The sequence below is a fragment of the Podarcis muralis genome, chromosome 15 (genome assembly GCF_964188315.1).
Source record: "Podarcis muralis chromosome 15, rPodMur119.hap1.1, whole genome shotgun sequence".
Lineage (NCBI taxonomy): Eukaryota > Metazoa > Chordata > Lepidosauria > Squamata > Lacertidae > Podarcis > Podarcis muralis.
The window spans coordinates 26855065-26872687 of record NC_135669.1 but is presented as its reverse complement, the minus strand read 5'-3'; the positions used below and the strand labels follow the sequence as shown (position 1 = coordinate 26872687).

At 44.5% G+C, this 17623-nt stretch overlaps 1 protein-coding gene and 1 long non-coding RNA gene across 8 annotated transcripts in view; one reads left to right on the top strand and one right to left on the bottom strand.

The window, feature by feature from the left end:
* Positions 1–17623, top strand: part of LOC114585254 (protein CEPU-1) — a 792757-nt gene that overhangs the window by 190030 nt on the left and 585104 nt on the right. The window lies entirely within an intron of this gene.
* LOC144325637 (uncharacterized) lies at positions 9050–14708 on the bottom strand. Its single transcript, XR_013390826.1, has 3 exons — positions 14495–14708; positions 12065–12139; positions 9050–9182 (listed from the first exon to the last, which is right to left on the bottom strand). It is a non-coding gene; the product is annotated as an uncharacterized LOC144325637 (long non-coding RNA).

Genomic DNA, 17623 nt, shown 5'->3' with positions numbered 1-17623 from the left:
GGGAGGTGAAGTGTAAAGAAGGATGCATCTAGTGTCTCAGGACAATTCATCTTTGCGCTGGGTTCACTCAGAGAGACAGTGGAGCTTAGAGAGGGGAAGCAAAGCAGAGAAGCAACCAGGGAAGAGATGGGGGGGAAATTCATTATGTGCAGTATAATCTCAGGGGGAAACAGCAAAATGTCAGCAATGCCAGAGATTGGAGGAAAAGCGGGTGGTGGTGAGGAGAGGGTCTGTTTCTCTCTCTCTCTCTCTCTCTCTCTCTCTATATATATATATATATATATATATATTAACTGGTAGTATTTGTCAGCTGTTAAACCAGGCATGGAGTGAGAGAAGAATGGGAAACGGCTGGATTTCGTGGCATCTTCGAGAAAATCTTTTCTCCGGCAGGCGTCATATAAAGAGAAAGTGTACAAAGGGCTTTGCATAGCAGATGTGCAAGATTGCCTGCGAAATATTGGCAGGAAGTGCAATCCTTCTCATTAGCCCGCTGAGAGGCTGGACGAAGGAAGAAGCACCTGACGGTGTCATTTTCAAGGTGATGGAGAGGTGGCATTTTTTCCTTGTTTTGTTTGGATTTTTTTGTGTGTTTTTTTGCACATCGCTGTGCTCCATCTTTACAAAGCATCTCTTAGCTGCTCTGTTCCTTCAAATGTCATGTACCACTTTATTAGATAGGGTGAGGGAGGCATGGGGGTGGGAGAGGCTTCTGCTTCTGAAAATGCTAAGAGACTCAGGAAAATACAGGTGATGCAAAAAGGACTCTTCGGGTCCTTCCACCACCCCCTCAAATAGGAGCTGCTCTGACTACCTGCTGGTTGGTGGGGCTATGCCTCATTTGCTCTAATGAACCAGCGTCTACTATATCTATGTGTGTCTAAGTCCCAGTACCTTCTGTGGGTCTTACCCTCAGGTAAGTATGTATAAGATCGCAGCCTTGTTTCATTTTTTAAAAAGGAAAAAAAATCAGAGCTGGCTGCTCTGACATCTTCACTCAAGCACACCTAAAATCGATGGCACTGCAGCTGTTCTTTTGCTGCACTTTTCACTTGAAACCCAAAAGGTGTTTGGTTTGCCTTAAGTGGCCATTTATGAAGAAGCTATTACCTAAAATAGGGACGGGCTTATGAACAAGCAACAGGTTCATGAACAATGCGCTTGGATCAATGAAAGGAAGAAGAAGCGGGGACTACTTCTGCAAGCTGTGCAGTCTGTGTCATTTCACAAACAACGCACCAACCTTCGTACTGGCATTGAATGGGGTCTGAGGGAATGCACAATTAAGCCATCATCTCCAAATGTGCAACATTTGAAAACCAGTTCCGTGATTTTATGTAAACTGGGAAGTGGGGTTGGGTCCAGTGATTCAGTTACCAAAATGGTGCTCAGCTGAGCAAAGTGAAACAGTGATTTGGAGTTGTGAAAAATCTATGCCTTTGAATGAGAAGGATGTGTAGTTGGCTGGCCCTACAATTAGGAGGAATGGGGTGGCTGCCTGGGACAGAGAATGCTGGGAGGCAGGCAGCAAATATGAGGAATTAGATGGGACAGAGACACGATGCCATATATTGTAAATTGTTTTGGGATGTCTCATGGGGAGCAATTCATAATGAAATTAAATGTTGCTGCTGCTGCTGCTTCTTCTGCTACTACTTATATGCAGCCTGCCCTGCCTCCTTTAAGGTGTGGTGCAGGATGCTATCCCATCCCCACTGTCAAAGTAAGATCAAACCCTTAAGCTGGATCTAGATACATTAAAAAAACTTTTCAGGGAAATGTGTTGTAATCTTTATAAAGGGACATTGGTGAAAGAGGGGACTCCACAGCGCCATCTAGTGACACAGTATTATAACACATATAAAGCGCTTTTTCTTTACTAATATAGCTGAGTCCTTAGTTCCCATGGCAGGGGTCAGCAAACTTTTTCAGCAGGGAGCTGGTCCACTGTCCCTCAGACCTTGTGGGGGGCCGGACTATATTTTGAAGAAAAAAACAATGAAGAAATTCCTATGCCCCACAAATAACCCAGAGATGCATTTTAAATAAAAGCACACATTCTACTCATGTAAAAACACACTGATTCCTGTATCGTCCGTGGGTCAGATTTAGAAGGCAATTGGGCCAGATCTAGCCCCCAGGCCTTAGTTTGCCTACCCATCTCCCATAGCTTCTGTATATGAGAGGGCATGACCTCATCCTTTGCTTCAGGTAGCAAAATGTCTTTGCCTTGATTCTGTGCAATTTCCTGTACCACACTAATGTGCAATGATGGGCTAGAAAATTTGAACATCTGGTCAGTGCACAAACTGCATATTCCCTTTGACACACACACACACACACACACACACACACACACACACAAAGGTTCGTTCAGATGTGAGGAATTTGTTTTTCTGATTATAATGCAAATGCTTCTATCCTATTCTGTAAGGTTTCTTTTGTGGCTTTTTGGAATGGTGGCTTTTTGATCCACATACTGGGATGTTGCATTAAATTTCATTCATGCCAGTGGGCAAGGTATGACACAACAAGGAACAACATTGGGCAATGTGGCTACTCCCCCCCCCTCCTTCCACACATGTGTGCTTTTGTTCCCCCATGAAAATGTCAGGAAAGAACTGTATGCTGGCATACCAACTCAAATTGTGTCACTTTACTGCCATGATTTTCTGGGTTATGGGCACTGCAAATGGAGTTTTACAAAATCTAATAACATGGAAATGAGTGGTAAACATGCACTATATTCCATCAGTTTTCTGTAAGTGACTTTTACATAATGTGAATGCTCAAATATATTGTGGAAATTAACCGTTAGGGAAATGTCCAAGCAATGGAATAAACTGCCATGCGAAATCAGCCTAAGCCTCCCAGATTTGTCATGTCATTGGTGAAATGGGAATGCTTTTTTTGCACAGCAATATAGTTTCAAGTCATCTGAAAGCCTGTTCAGTCCGGCCAGTGGCATGTTGGACCTGAATATATGTAGGGACTGGAGACGAACTTTTTGCTCAGCCATGGATTTGCTGCCTTGGCTTGGGCTAGATTTCTGCATCCCAATCTGTTCCCTCGGTGACAGATGGGACTAGCAAAGTCGTACTTCACAGGGTGGGTTGTGAGAATGAATGAGCAGAGGATTGTAAAACACTTCACCCATAATTCAGTCAAAGTGGAACATTTTAAGTCTCATTGATTTCAGTGCAAGAGATTTCAGCATGTGCATGATTCTCCCTTTGTAATTAATCAGACTCAAAAGTGTGTCTGAGCCATGCCCTGAAGAAGTAAGAAGAAGAATCTTTCTGGAAGCATCACACAAGAATGTGTCCGTTTCAGTTTTCAGATACAATTTTTCAGATGCAATACAATTTTTCAGATACAAATCTGTATGTGTAAAACTTTATTTCTTACCAAATTCCATGTGGGCTCCATGTTAGAACATGCATGCAGAAAATCCCAAATTCAATCCCTGGCATCTCCAGGTAGGACTGGGAATGACACTAACAATCAGTGTAGACAGTAATGAGCTAGATAGGCCAACTGTCTGATAGTGCAGGGCAACTGCCTATGTTTCTGGAGCATAAAGAGTCCTTGCCTTATACTCTTGTCTCGGTGCCAGGAAATATTATTTCCCTTCCGAGATTTAGTTAATGTGTTAAAATTGAACAGTTTTTCTTGCGATAAACTGAAGGTATCTTGTGATCTCTTGTTGGGAAGCCCATATCATGGCTACAAAATCATGGATTGTTCTTATCAGACCAGCTCATCACTAAAGGAGGGAGGGAGGGGGAGAGAGGGCAAGGGTTGAATGAGATAATAAAGAACAATCTATTAAAGTGGACTCAATAAGATGGGTCTCCCCAAACAATCACATTAGAACCGCAGTTTGTCACAGAGAATCTCTGTGTTTTATCGCACAAGGTTCTGGTATGAATTTGCCTTGAGGCATTAGTAGATCATCACAGCAGCAGTGAAATGGTGAGAGGGTGAATCAGAGGCTGCTTCACACTGTACTGTTTCTGCAGTGCACACTTAAATATGTAAAGTGTGACTATGAAGCATTTGTGTTTGCAAACATGGGTATTTTATGCATGCATTCGTCAGGAACCCATGGTTGACTGTGGCTTCCAGTTGACTTCACACAACCTTGTGTCAGGCCTGCTGTTCCTAACACATTATGTGTGAAGTGACCGCAGGCTGAAGTATGGATATATTCTGACTATAATGGGTATGGCCCCCTCCCTCCCTGCTTTCTGTTTCCTTTTCTCAAGCTATCTGGTAGAATGCCTGGAGAAAGTTCAGGGTGCTCTTCCAAAAGCACAGAGGAGCTCACAACTCAGCCTTCCTCTTAAGGGAATCAATCTCCCTCTTAAGGGAATGGGTTTGCTGGTGACATGAGAGGTTTTGTAGCTTCTTCTTAAGTGGTCTAGATGCACCTGAGTATGCTCAAGCATGCCATTTTCCAAACTGGTTGTAGCTGGTCAGCAATCCTAATTCAGAGTGCAAGCCCAAACCGTTGTTTCCTGCTTTGAATGTAACAGCAAACTATGGTTTGCTGCAAACTAGGGAGTGCCTAATTAAGTGATGAGAGCTGGAAGGAGAGAGAACAGAGCATGTGGGCTTCACTCACTATCATATAATGCCAAACCATGGGTTGGTGTTACATTTGGACTGACCCAGCTTGTGTGTGCTACAAGGGAGAGAACATTTACAGGGACCACTTCTGCCAGAGGAAAACACTGCAGCCCCATATCTCTCCTGCTCTCCTGCTTGTGATCTAATCTTACCCAATGACTGTGGAGAAAGGGAAGCGTAGAGCAACTGCTTTGCAATGTAGGAGGTCCCAGGTTCCGTCCTTGACGACTCCAGATAGAACTGGGAATGTCTCCTGTCTGAAACCCTGGAGAGCTGTTGCCAGTCAGCATAGATGGAACTGAGCAGTGTGGACCATTGATCGGACTCTGATCATAGCTGAGCTGGTACAGCATGAGGCTCTTAATCTCAGGGTCATGGGTTCGAGCCCTATGTTGAGCAAAAGATTCCTGCATTGCAGGGGATTGGACTAGATGACCCTGGTGGCCCCTTACAACTCTGCAATTCTATGATTCTATGACTTGATATAAGCCAGGTCCCTGTACTCTTATTAGTTAAGACAGTGGCGTAGAGTGGTTTGCCAGTGCCCGGGGTGGGCAGGCACATCGCAAGGGGTGGGGTACAGAGGATAAATGGAGCCCACCGCCCCAGTCCAGCCTTTGCCGTCAATACCGCTGGAGCAACCCTAGCCCTCTGCCGCTTTGCGAGGCTGGGATCTGATCTGAATGATTCACCTGGCAAATCATTCAGATCAAATCCCAGCCTCTCAAAGCAGCACGGTTGCTGGCAGGGCAGCATAAGCAGCACACACCCCAAAAATGTGCCTGGGGCCATTGCCCCGGCAGCTCCGCTCCCCCCCCCCCCCAGGCTAAACCCCCGGCTTAAGAATTCTTAGTTACTCAGGACTCTGAGTTGGTGAAGAGGTGAAAAGTTGATGGCTGTCTGCTCCCTCATTTTTTTATACTATTGTTTTTAGGCACTATAAAAGACTGCCTGCTGGGAAAAGCTGGTGTCCCATGTGGATTCTTGCCCGCTTGCTGCCAGCTTCCCAAAGAGAATGGTGGGTGTTACAAATTGTCAGTGCCTGAGGATCCTGAATTTGGAGCTGTTCTATTATGCCTCCTGTAAAGATCCTGGGAAATCTCTGAACTCAACTGTAGTGCCAGACATCTTGTTTTCCTTCCCTCAATCGAAACTAGCTGGGCTTTACAGGACCCCATGTGACAACAATAAATAGCAGTGGCATTTAAGAATGATTGAGCTGTGATTGCCAAGGGCTAGCAACTCCGAGCAATATATGTGACAGCACTTTTAGTGCTGCAAGCTAGGGAGAGACAGAAACAGAGAGGGAGGGAGGGAGGGAGGGAAGGAGGGAGTGGGGGGCTAAATGTTTGGATCTCCTGCATGCCAAGGTAGGCCTGATGGTTGGGGCCTGATGCCAAGGTTTTAGAAGAATCCACTTTCAAATGGGGTTAATTGACTATGAAAAGAACCAGCTTCAACAGCTCCCAGAAAAGACAACATACTTGGGTGTTTCCAGAGCAGCAGCGATGAGCCAAAGGCATGGTAGCAGTAACTTCCTGCTCTCTTGCTCCTTTGAATGGCATGAATTTGGGTGATGGCAGCAGGGCAGTGCTGTGCAGTGTCTAGGGAACATTTGCTTTGACCCTAGGAGGCACTGTTTGAAAGACAGCCTAACCTATGGACATGCTGGAGGGCAAAGGCTTATGTCACCCCAGTGATATGGGAACTGATTGAACTTGACTGTGCCCCATACCTAAAATGGTGGAATTGTAGGGCTGAAAGGGACGTCGAGGGTCATCCAGCCCCCTGCAAGGCAGGGAACACATAGCCTAATAATCCCCAAGATATGGCCATCCAACCTCTCCTTAAAAAGAGAGGGTTTTTTGTCAGATCTGTAAGGATTTGCTTCTGTCCAACACCCAGATGGGGGCTAGGGTCATAACACTCTTCCAGCAGTGACCCCTTGGGGGTACCCCTATTTGATCTGGGTCATAGCCCCCCCTCCCCAAGGTGTGGTTTACCCTTAGATACCCTCCCAGCAAATGGGTGGGAGTTAAATAAACGGCTTCACTCAATGCCTATGTCCAAATCCCACATCCAAAAAAGTTGTGGCTTATTTGAACCCCAAAACTCTGCATGCTGCTGTGTCTGGTCTGGTTACTTCATTACATAGGGAGTGACTTGGTGACTTGGTGACAGGATGCTAAACTAGATGGGCCATTGGCTTGACTCAGCAACCTGTTCTTATGTTCTTATGATAGGGTGTTGAGTGTCTCTCAATGGGGGGATGTTGTGCAAAATATCCTATGTGACTTTGGTTTAAAAAAAAAAATAGGAGGAGAGATTTCTTGTGACACAGGATCCACTTTCCACCTGGAAGTGTCTGACTCTGGAGTCAGGCTTCTGAAAGTCTTGAATGTTTTCCCAACTTCATGTGAATTGAAGTGAGTGAAAAGGTTCACACTCCTTGGGGTGCAGGACCTCTGCTGGCTGCTTGCACGGGAGTAGCCAAAATGGCTCTTTGTATTGATCTTTATTGTGGGCACAGTGTGGATCCAAGTGTTCTCTAAGAGCAAGCTTTTCTTCCCTGCCTGTTTTGCTAATTGAGCTCTTTGATGCCAAAGCCTGATACAAAGGGATCTTGGAGGATACCCCCCTCCCCCCTTTTCACACCCTGTTAAAATTGCTGGATCACTTTAAAAATTGATTAATGCATCCCTTTTGGGATGAAACAGCTAGGCAAAGATCTCCGGCTGCCTCTCCTTTTGCCTGTGTTTTGTTTTTATTTAAGCCGCGATCTAAAGCAAAGATGAAGGAGAGGCTTTTACAGCCTGCGGCTCCTTGTTTGCGGATTATTTTCTAAAGATGCTCCACAGAATATCAATTGCCTCTGGATTAGAAGTACTGCCAGGTAGTTCAGCTTTTGCTCAGAAGAGACTTTAGAAGTCAGCACAGTCCCTCGGCAAAGCCAAGCTGGTTTGGGCTACTGGTGCAATGGGCACTCAAGGACAATATTCAAGAATGAGCTGCTTCCACAATGGGCTCCTAATTGGTGAAAGTGAAGTGGAGAGATCAGAGCAGCATGGAGGGGCAACCAGAGATGCATGGCGGGGGGTGGGGGTGGGGGTGGCTCCACACAGTTGAGCCTCAGATGCAGTAGGGAGGGTGATCTGATAGCATACATGTGGTAGCTGGGTCAACAATCATATAGAACAGTGATGTCCAACCGGTCGACCACAATTGACAGGTACATTCCCTGGAGATCACAGTTGATTGCAGGATACTTTTTGATCTCTGAATTATAAAAACTGTTGAATGAATGTCTCCGCCCCCCGCCCCCTCGCTCTGTCCCTCTGTTGCGTAATTTGTGCACTATTTTCTCGTATGTTGCCAACGATTGTGGATACATTAGTTAGCTTTAGCACTGCACTCTGGCCTTTTCCCCTAGAAAAAGTTCAACAACTCTAGGCTCTCCCCCTGAAAAAAGCTCAGAAACTCTGGCCTCTCCCCCTAAAAGAAGCTGAACAGCTGTTGGCAGATCACTGCCAGGTTTTTTTTAATACTGGGAGTAGATCGCAGTCTCTTGGGAGTTGGACATGCCTGATATAGAACAATATATTCCAAGTGTTGTTAGAAGGTCCAGGACCAGAAAGCCAGCAGTAGCTCAGGTCTCCCATCTATGGGCAATCATTTGATAGCTGTTAAATAAGGCTAAAGTGGCCTCGGTGGCACAGAGTGTCTTCCAACAGCTTCAGCTGCTCAGCTTTGACAGGGGTAGTGTGAATTCTCTTGTCTATGATCTGGTAACCACTAGGTTAGATTAATGCAATGCATTATACATGGGGCTGCCTTTGAAGACAGTTCAGAAATTGCAGCTGAGGCCAGGTTGATCACTGGGGAAAGATGGTCTGAGCACATTACAATAATCCTGCCCCAACTGCACTGGCTGCTAATTTGTTTCCAGGCTCACTTCAACATGTTTGTTTAGACCTATAAAGTCTTATGTAGCTCAGGATCCCACAAGAACCTCCTCTCCCAATATGAACCAACCGAGATCTTGCAATTGTCATCTGAAGCCCTTCTTCATCTGCCCCCTCCATGGCAACACAATAGAGTTCAAGCAATGGCTGTCTGCTCATGGAACACTCTCGCCGGGGAGGCTAACCTACCCCTATTGCTGCATAGCTTTAGGTGCCAGGCAAAAATATTTATTTTTTTGTCAGGCCTTCGGATTTTAATTATCTATGTCCTTTTTTCATGGGTGGGATGTTTTAATGTTGTTTTTTAAATGGTCTTTTTAGCTTTATTTTTTTAATGCTATGGCAAAGAATCAACTAAAATGTTTAAGATATAATAACAATAACTGCAGTCTCAAGGGATGGCTTGCAAGTGTGAATGAGGCATCAACACTCTAAGACTTCAGACTAAACACTGCTAGGTAATCAACAACAGCATCATCAATTTATTTGTATGATGTATCCTTGCCATCACCATTAACCTCCTCATGTCCAGCACAATGCTTTTCACTGGAGTCAGTCCACACCTTCAGCTCCCAATGATGGAGTAACCTGGAAGAGAGAAGGCATCAAATGATGTTTAAGCATGAGAGTATCAGCTGTATTCTGCTAGCCAAGATCCTGAAGTCTTGTTTGAAAGATAGAACTTTTTTAATATTTAAAGAACAGGCAAATCTCATTTCAGATTATAAAGTTGGTTTTTCAAAAGCTTGGAAGTGGCTGCACATGACACCCTCAAATTCCTTCTAATTTGGTAGAGTACAGCCAGGAAGGTTCATGAGATCAAGGAAGTGCTCTCAGAGAGAATTTGCAGAGTCCAATCAGTGGGAAAGAAAAGGCTCAGCTTCTTTTTTTTTTGGAAGGAGGGGAATAGATCAGTTGGAACCCTTCAGCTGATGAATGAGGGGGTGGACATGCTCAGAATAAAAACCAGCCCTTGAGGAAGAGCCATCATGCAGCAACCTAACTAGGAAAAAGGCCACCTCAAAGTTCCTTCCCTCCACCCAAGAGGTGTCTCTTTCAAAAGTGGGGTCTCTTTCAAAATATCCTTAATCATTTCTCCAATTGGCATCATTGGCAAGAAGACGGCAATCAGGACTTTGAACAGGAGGAGAGATTTCATATGTATAGAAAGGGGGCGTGCATCAGCTCTGGGAAAGGAATTGGGGTGATTCGGGGAAGGTTTCCAAGTCAGATTGCACTGTTAACAAGGCATTTGAAGCCAGGAAAGGAACTGCCTAAGGTTTTGAGTGGCTCTGGGGCCTTGGCTGCCCCCGCCCCCCCAAAAAATACAAAACTCACAATTAGTTATTCCCCCATCCCAAAACAAAACCAAGTTGTAGATGTGGTCTTGTAAAATATTATTTTCAAGTCTGTTTTCACATCATGAAGCTAACTGTATTCAATATTCAATACATATACGTGTATCTGTCTTGGAAGACTACAGATTATGCTTGTTATCTGTTTACATTTTTCAACGAAGTTTGTCCAAATCAAAAATAAAGCAACAACAACAAGCCGACTGGAGAAATGCCCAGAGCTTGAGAGGGGAGGGGGATGGAGTGTGTGTGTGTGTGTATCTTTTATTTTGATGGGCCAATCTAGCTTTTAATCAGTGAATTATTTTCCCAGAGTGCTCCAATCACATTGATTTAGGGGAAACGATTAAAAACTGTTTACCACATGCCAGGGGCAGATTTAGGGCTGTGTGAAGAACGTGCACACCCTGGGCATTCACAGCTGAGCTGGTGCCATCTCAAAGCCCGGTAAGAGAGGTGCTGAGCTTTGGGAAGAAGGTGCAGGGCTCTGACAGGCCCCTAGAGTTCCCCTTCCCCCTTCCCTAATAATAATAATAATAATAATAATAATAATAATAATAATAATAATAATTTATTATTTATATCCCGCCCATCTGGCTGGGTTTCCCCAGCCACTCTGGGCGGCTTCCAACAAAACACTAAAATACAATAACCTATCAAACATTAAAAGCTTCCCTAAGCAGAGCTGCCTTCAGATGTCTTCTAAAAGTGGGGTAGTTATTTTTCTCTTTGACATCTGGTGGGAGGGTGTTCCACAGGGTGGGCGCCACTACCAAGAAGGCCCTCTGCCTGGTTCCCTGTAACTTGGCTTCTCGCAGCAAGGGAACCGCCAGAAGGCCCTTGGCACTGGACCTCAGTGTCCGGGCAGAACAATGGAGGTGGAGATGCTTCCTTCCACACTTTTGGGAAGCCAAATTTTGGGCTCACATATGGCACTGGAGTGCCCAAGTCCACCACTGTACATAAATCTATGCTTTCCCCTGTGCAACTCAATAACCAAATCTCAACTGAATCCCCACAATCCATTGGGAAGAGAAGAGGCAGAAGCTTACCCTACACACCAATGGCCCTTGGGGTAACATTTTATCCTATCCTGTTTTATCTCATTAATTGATGGAGAATGGTGGGGGAGCAGTGCAGGAGGAGGAACAAGAAACCATTTCAGCTAAGCACTAGTCCTGAGTGAAGAATGGTTTTGCTATGGAGGCTTAGAGATCTGGTAGAAGATGGTTGTATGCATTTTCTATTGCTGGGGCATGTGGAAGGAGTGGAAAGAGACCTGTACTTGGATGAAAAATCATGGTTAAACTCAGACCAGAGCTGGGAGTGTGACGCATGACATTTCAAGCTATTAAGTCAATCTCCTTGTTTTGGAGACAGCCCTATGTGGATATACAAAACATATTTCAAATTGAAATGGATAGGCAAAAATAATGAAATTGATTAGACAAAGTCACAGGGCATGAGGCTATATTCCATCTCCACAGTATGCCTCTGAATACCAGTTGGAGTGAATGATAAGTGGGCAGAGAACGGTTGAGCACATGTCCTGCTTCCCCATGGCATGTGGTTGGCCATTGTGAGAAGGGGATGATGTGCTAAATGACATGATCCATCTGGGCTCTTCTTAGGTTCTTAGAGGGAGACCAGCAGCCTGCTGATCTTCTGATTGTCAGCAATCAGGAGACACTCTCAACATGCTCCCCTTTGTTTTATAATTAGAAGACAAATCAAGGACTTGCGTGGTGAAGTGCAGTATTTTTCTTTTCCCTGTGCATTACGGGTGTTAAGCTCTGGAAATTTAACGACGTACGTTATATGCAATCTGTTATAATGATGTGAGGTGTGTGTGCCTAGTTGTTGGTTTCACTTTGATTTGTTGTCGACAACTTGCATTTTTGTGTGTGATTTGAGTGAGTTGTTGTGTCTAGATTTGCAGTCTCGTTCTCTGATTGCTGACGTGTATGTAGCATAGCCTTTATCCTCTGTAAATGCTGAGGGGCCAGGATCCAATTTTCAGCAGCCCATGCAAACTGGCAACCTAGTATTTTGTGAGCCCGTGATTCCTGCTTATGAATGGAGAAGAAATCTGCTCAGTTCAAGATGTAAACCTACCTAATTCGCCTTTCCCACAAAACTGCCCTCCTTCAAAATTCGCATTTCCCCGAATTTTGTGATGCAATTTCCAAGCTGAAAGAAACATGCACAAAAAAGCTAATGTTAGTGAAAAGAACATTTAAAATAACAGGTAAGGGGAAATTAGTTGCAAAAATGTGTACATTGGGGAAAAATGCTTACAAATAAACTTACATTAGGAGACAAAGATACAAAGATGCATACAAAATTTATTGTAGCCTTTTAAAAGGAAAAACGGCAAACTGTTGCAAAAATAGCGGGGCATGGAGGTTGGAAACTGGAATAACCATGGAATCATAGAAGTTGGAAGGGACCCTACAGGTCATCTAGTCCAACCCCCTGCAATGCATGGATCTCAACTAAAGCATCCATGACAGATGACCATCCAACCTCTCCTTACAAACTTCCAATTAAGGCTGGACATCTTCATCCATCCTTATTCCTGACCAGTAGTTAGAAATCATAGGCATGGCCAGTGCTCCCAGGTGACAACAGCAAAGCAGCTTCCTGGAACCCAACAGTGCTTGAAGAATCCATGAAGCTATGCCTTGGACTCAGTGAGAGCCTTAATCCATTCTCTCCTTTTACCACAAGCTCTCTACAGACCAGTGGGGATGGTACAATTACCTGTTGCAGAAATGAGGGTCTTCTTACTATCCAGGTTGTGGGCCAGGTGTCAAGATCACCGGATGTCTCAGAACCAAGAACTCATAAAAACCTGGAGTCAGTCCTGATCACAGATTCAATTTATACTTATTTCTAAATCCCCCTTTGACTCAATTTGTGATCAGATTATTTCCATGGTATATGTTTGGCCTGGAACATCACTGTTTAAATTGCCTCTCTCAAGAAACAAAACAACCACCCAAAAACCCATAAAATGTGCGGGTTTCCAGATGTTTGCTCTTTTTTCAAATATCTGTAGCTCATCTGATAATGCTATTGTGAATTAATGACCTGTTTACTCCTTTAACTTCCATCTTAATGATTTTTTTCCCTGGGAAAAAATAAAAGCTACTGTAATTATATCATGTAAGTGCAGGATTTTATTGCAGCTTAAGTCATCCAACAAGCAGTTGCAATTAGTTTATCCAGGTAAATATTCTGGTCATGTTTTTCTCTCTCATTTTAATATGAAAACAACATGCTGGTTGCTATTAAGTTGTCCACATTGCTGATGGTTAGCAGATGAGCATCAAGTATTCCAAAAGACTGCAGTCCCCACAAACTCATTACGATGAGATTTGCAGAGTAAGTTGGCTGCCTGTGTGTTCCAGGGAGAGATGTTAACTCTTTAAAAATATATATATCTGTATCTATATGGGCCACATTTGTCTAGATCTACTTTTTCACGGGGGGACGTGTTAAACCACAGAGCCTAGAACTTGCCGATCAGAAGGTCGGCAGTTCGAATCCCCGTGATGGGGTGATCTCTCATTGCTTGGTCCCTGCTCCTGCCAACCTAGCAGTTCGAAAGCACGTCAAAGTACAAGTAGATAAATAGGTACCGCTCCAGCGGGAAGGTAAACGGCGTTTCCGTGCACAGCTCTGGTTTGCCAGAAGTGGCTTAGTCAAGCTGGCCACATGACCCGGAAGCTGTGCACTGGCTCCCTCGGCCAATAAAGCGAGATGAGCGCCGCAACCCCAGAGTCGGCCACGACTGGACCTAATGGTCAGGGGTCCCTTTACCTTTACCTTACTCTCTCAGTTCTGCCAATCTTCACTGGCATGCTTGATGGGGATGCAGGAGAGGGCTTCCTCAGTGGCTGCTCCCAGACTTTATTATTATTTATTAAATTTGCATACCACCCTCCATCCATAGATTCATGGGCGGTTCACAACAGAAAAAAAAGACAAAATGAGAATACAAAAAAAATAATACGAACAAGAACAAACCAATAACCCGCAAACACATTTTAAAAGCCACAGAATGCTAATCAGCCTAATACCTGGCTGAAGAGAAACGTTTTCTCCTGGCGCCTAAAGATTTGTAATGAAGGCGCCACTGGAGCCTCCCTGTGGAGAGCGTTCCACAAAAGGGGAGCCACTGCAGAAAAGGCCCATTCTTGCATTGCCACCCTCCAGACCTCTTATTGTTTTATCCTCTCATTTGTTTCTTTAAAATTCCCACATGGGAACAAAAAAATGTAGCATGCTGAGTGAGGCCAATGGCCCATCTAGTCCAACACCCTCTCATCAAGTTGGACTAGATGTGGAAAACCTGCAAGGGGACCTTTAGAACAAGAGTGCTCTCCTCCACTCAGCCTTAAAAATAACTCCTCTTTCCCTCTTCCCTGCCTTCCTATTGCCACCTTCCTCAGCTGGATGCAGAAGATGAGTGAGGAGCAGCGTCCTCAACTCTCTTCCCTGCACCCTGCGCACACATCTTCTGCACTGTCAATCACTGACCTGGGCTGGCAGCTGGAATTGCAAGTCCCCTTGTTTACAATGCATTGTAATTGCAGACATAGGCTCAGCTGTCACTTGTGATTTTATCTCGTCCTGTTTTGCCGGCGCCTGTGCTCCCCTAGGTGTCAGGCAGCTGCCCTTGCAAGCGGCACTTTTGGCAGGAAGCGTGCCCCTCCACTGAGTAGAAAAAGAAAAAGCCCAGATATCTTGTGCCCTTTGCCCCCCCCCCGTCCCACCATTCCTCCTCCTCCTCCGCTGTGTGGAAGACTGAGCAGCAACAGGCAAGATCGGGCTTGATATCCTCTTTTGCATCTCGCTTCCACCGCCACAAAGGCTCCATGCACTGCAATGCTTCCTCTGCTGGGGGTGGCTCTGCTCCTTCCTCTCCCTGACTTTCTTTTTGGCATTGTTATATTTAAATGTTTAAAAATAGCATGTGCTGGACGTGAAATATGAATCCCCTCTAATGAGGGCTTTGGGGAAATCGAGAGACTTCTATGTAATGGGTTCTTCCATACATGTGTAGGGTATGAGAAGCAATAATGAGACACATCATCATCATCATCATCATTATTATTATTATTATTATTATTATCTGGTACAGAACATCACACAGGCACTCTCCTCCATTTTCTCCAGGGGCAGACAGATGCCAACAATGGTACAGAAGTACAGATGGGATCGGAGCCTGTTACCATTCTGTGCACCTGATAGGAATTGGAGAGAAACATTACAGGTTAAGGCATCAATGGTTCCCAAACCATTTTTGGGCCACTACCCACTTGGTTCCATAAACTCATCTCTAGTGCCCTATTCTACTGCATAAATAGCATTGTTCAGATTGGTGGTTTGTGTGACCCACTAAGTAAGATAAAATTTGCATTGACTCTGGCACCACCTCCTGATAGTGACGATGCCAAAGAGTTGGGCCCACAGAACTGAATGCACAGCTCCTAGAGGATGCAAGCTGTGTGCCTGAGCCAGAGAGGGCCACTAATACGAGGATAGTACCCCATCATCCTATTCTGCAAGGCTGAAGAACCTGAGACACACACCTGAAACCATTCATGGAAGCTGTTTCAGACAGCAAAATAACTCAGGCAGGTTATGGTTGATTCCCTTGCTACTGAATCTGGAGGTTCTATCTGGGAATCAAACATCTCCGGAATCTTGAAGAGTACCAGAACAGTTTCACTATAACTAGATAAGTTTATCAGGGACAGTTATGTGCATCCATAAGTAAAACAGTGTTCCAATTCTGGTTGTGAAAAGCCAGTCAATTCCCAATTCTTGAGTCCTTTTTGTGCTCTGCCAGATTCCGTCATGCCTCTCCCAGGATACACATAAAGCAAAGTCTGCATGTGGTCATTTTCCTTTGGCTCTTCCTGAATACCGTGATTTGGTTTGATTTAAGCCTTCTCTTGGTCAAATCCATTTGAATATTGATCTTTTTGACTTTCCGGCTGTCTACTTAACTTGTCTTATTTATTGATGGCAGATGTCCACTAGGGTGATGGGTCCCACTTCCCTGAATATTGGGTCTGACAAATTTCTGTGTGGTCATAGGCTGATTGATAACAATTAAGCACTGTCGCTTCAATTATCTGGAATGTATCCTACAAACCCTTCCTCCTCTGTTAATCATATAGATTTCTTTCACACTTTTTTTGAGCCTGGTCCAAATGATATTATTTGTGCTGTGTTCCCAGCATCAAAGCCCATCAAATGATGTCACCCTTGTGTGCCTCTGACATTGTGTTAAGAATTTGGCATGTTGCACCTTTTCAATTAACTCCATCAATCAAGTCATCATTACTTGGTTCAAGTTGTTGTACCTCCATTTAATTGGCACTGCCCTTTTCTCCATGTCTGTGAATGAATGTCAATCAAATGATGGGGAGAAGAGCATCTTTTCAGGGCTGGATAAAGTCATGCTTTAGAGCAAGCACGTCCAACTCCCAAGAGACTGCGATCTACTCCCAGTATAAAAAAAACTGTCAGTCATCTGCCCATTGGCATTGCCAAGAGTTGTCAAGCTTTTTTGGGGGAGCATTGCCCAGAATTGTAGAGCTTTTTTTAAGGGGGAGGGCCAGAGTTGTTCAGCTTTTTTGAGGCGGGGGGGGGGGAGTGCCCAAAGTTTTTGCATGCTTAACATAACAAGTTTAATCCTTGGCATTACTCCCAGTTGAAAGTAGAAGCAGATGAAGGAATGAAACCTGGAGAGTTACTGTGAGTGGACAGTGTGGGGCTAAGATGGACAAGCAGTCTGACCTTTGGGATGGAGGAGTAAATAGTTTGGTCCACACAAGATGGGGGAGGGCTTCTGTTGCACTCGGGTCCTGCTTGTGGGCTTCCCTTCAGCATCTGGTTGACCCCTGTGAGAGCACGATGCTAGGCCTGTTCCAGCAGACTCTTTTTATGTTCTTAAAAAAGTATTTATAAATGACCTGGATGAAGGAATTGAGGGGATGCTTATCAAATCTGCAGATGAAACCAAACTGGGAGGAGTAGCTAATGCTGCAGAAGACATTATTCAAAATGACATGAATAGATTGGAGAACTGGGCCCAAACTAAGAAAATGAATCTCAATATGGACAAATGTAAGGTTCTGCACTTGGGCAAGAAGAACCAGATGCACAGATATAAGGTGGGGGACACCTGGCTTACTAGCGGAACATGTGAAAAGGATCTATGGGTCTTCATGGAACACAAGTTTAACATGAGTTAACAGTGTGATGCAGCAGCAAAAAGAAAAATGCTAATGCTATTCTAGGCTGCATCAGCAGAAGTATAGTGTCCAGATCAAGGGAAGTCATAGTACCACTCTATTCTGCCTTGGTCAGAATATCTTTGTGCACTTTGTACCCCTTGACATTTGATTATTGAGGCAGCTGCCTCATTGTACCTCATGTTAGAGCCTGCCCTGGATGGGGAGAACTTTCATACACCTGGCAGGCCAGAATGCATGACTTATGCATTGAAAGGTGTGCAGGCTAGACTTTCGGAATTCCACAAAAGAATAGAGTTTTGAACCTCAAATATACAATTCCAAGCTTAAGTCCCCCCCAACACACATATAAAGCAATTTCCTTTTGCTCTCTCCTGATCATTACAACTGATTGAAACCT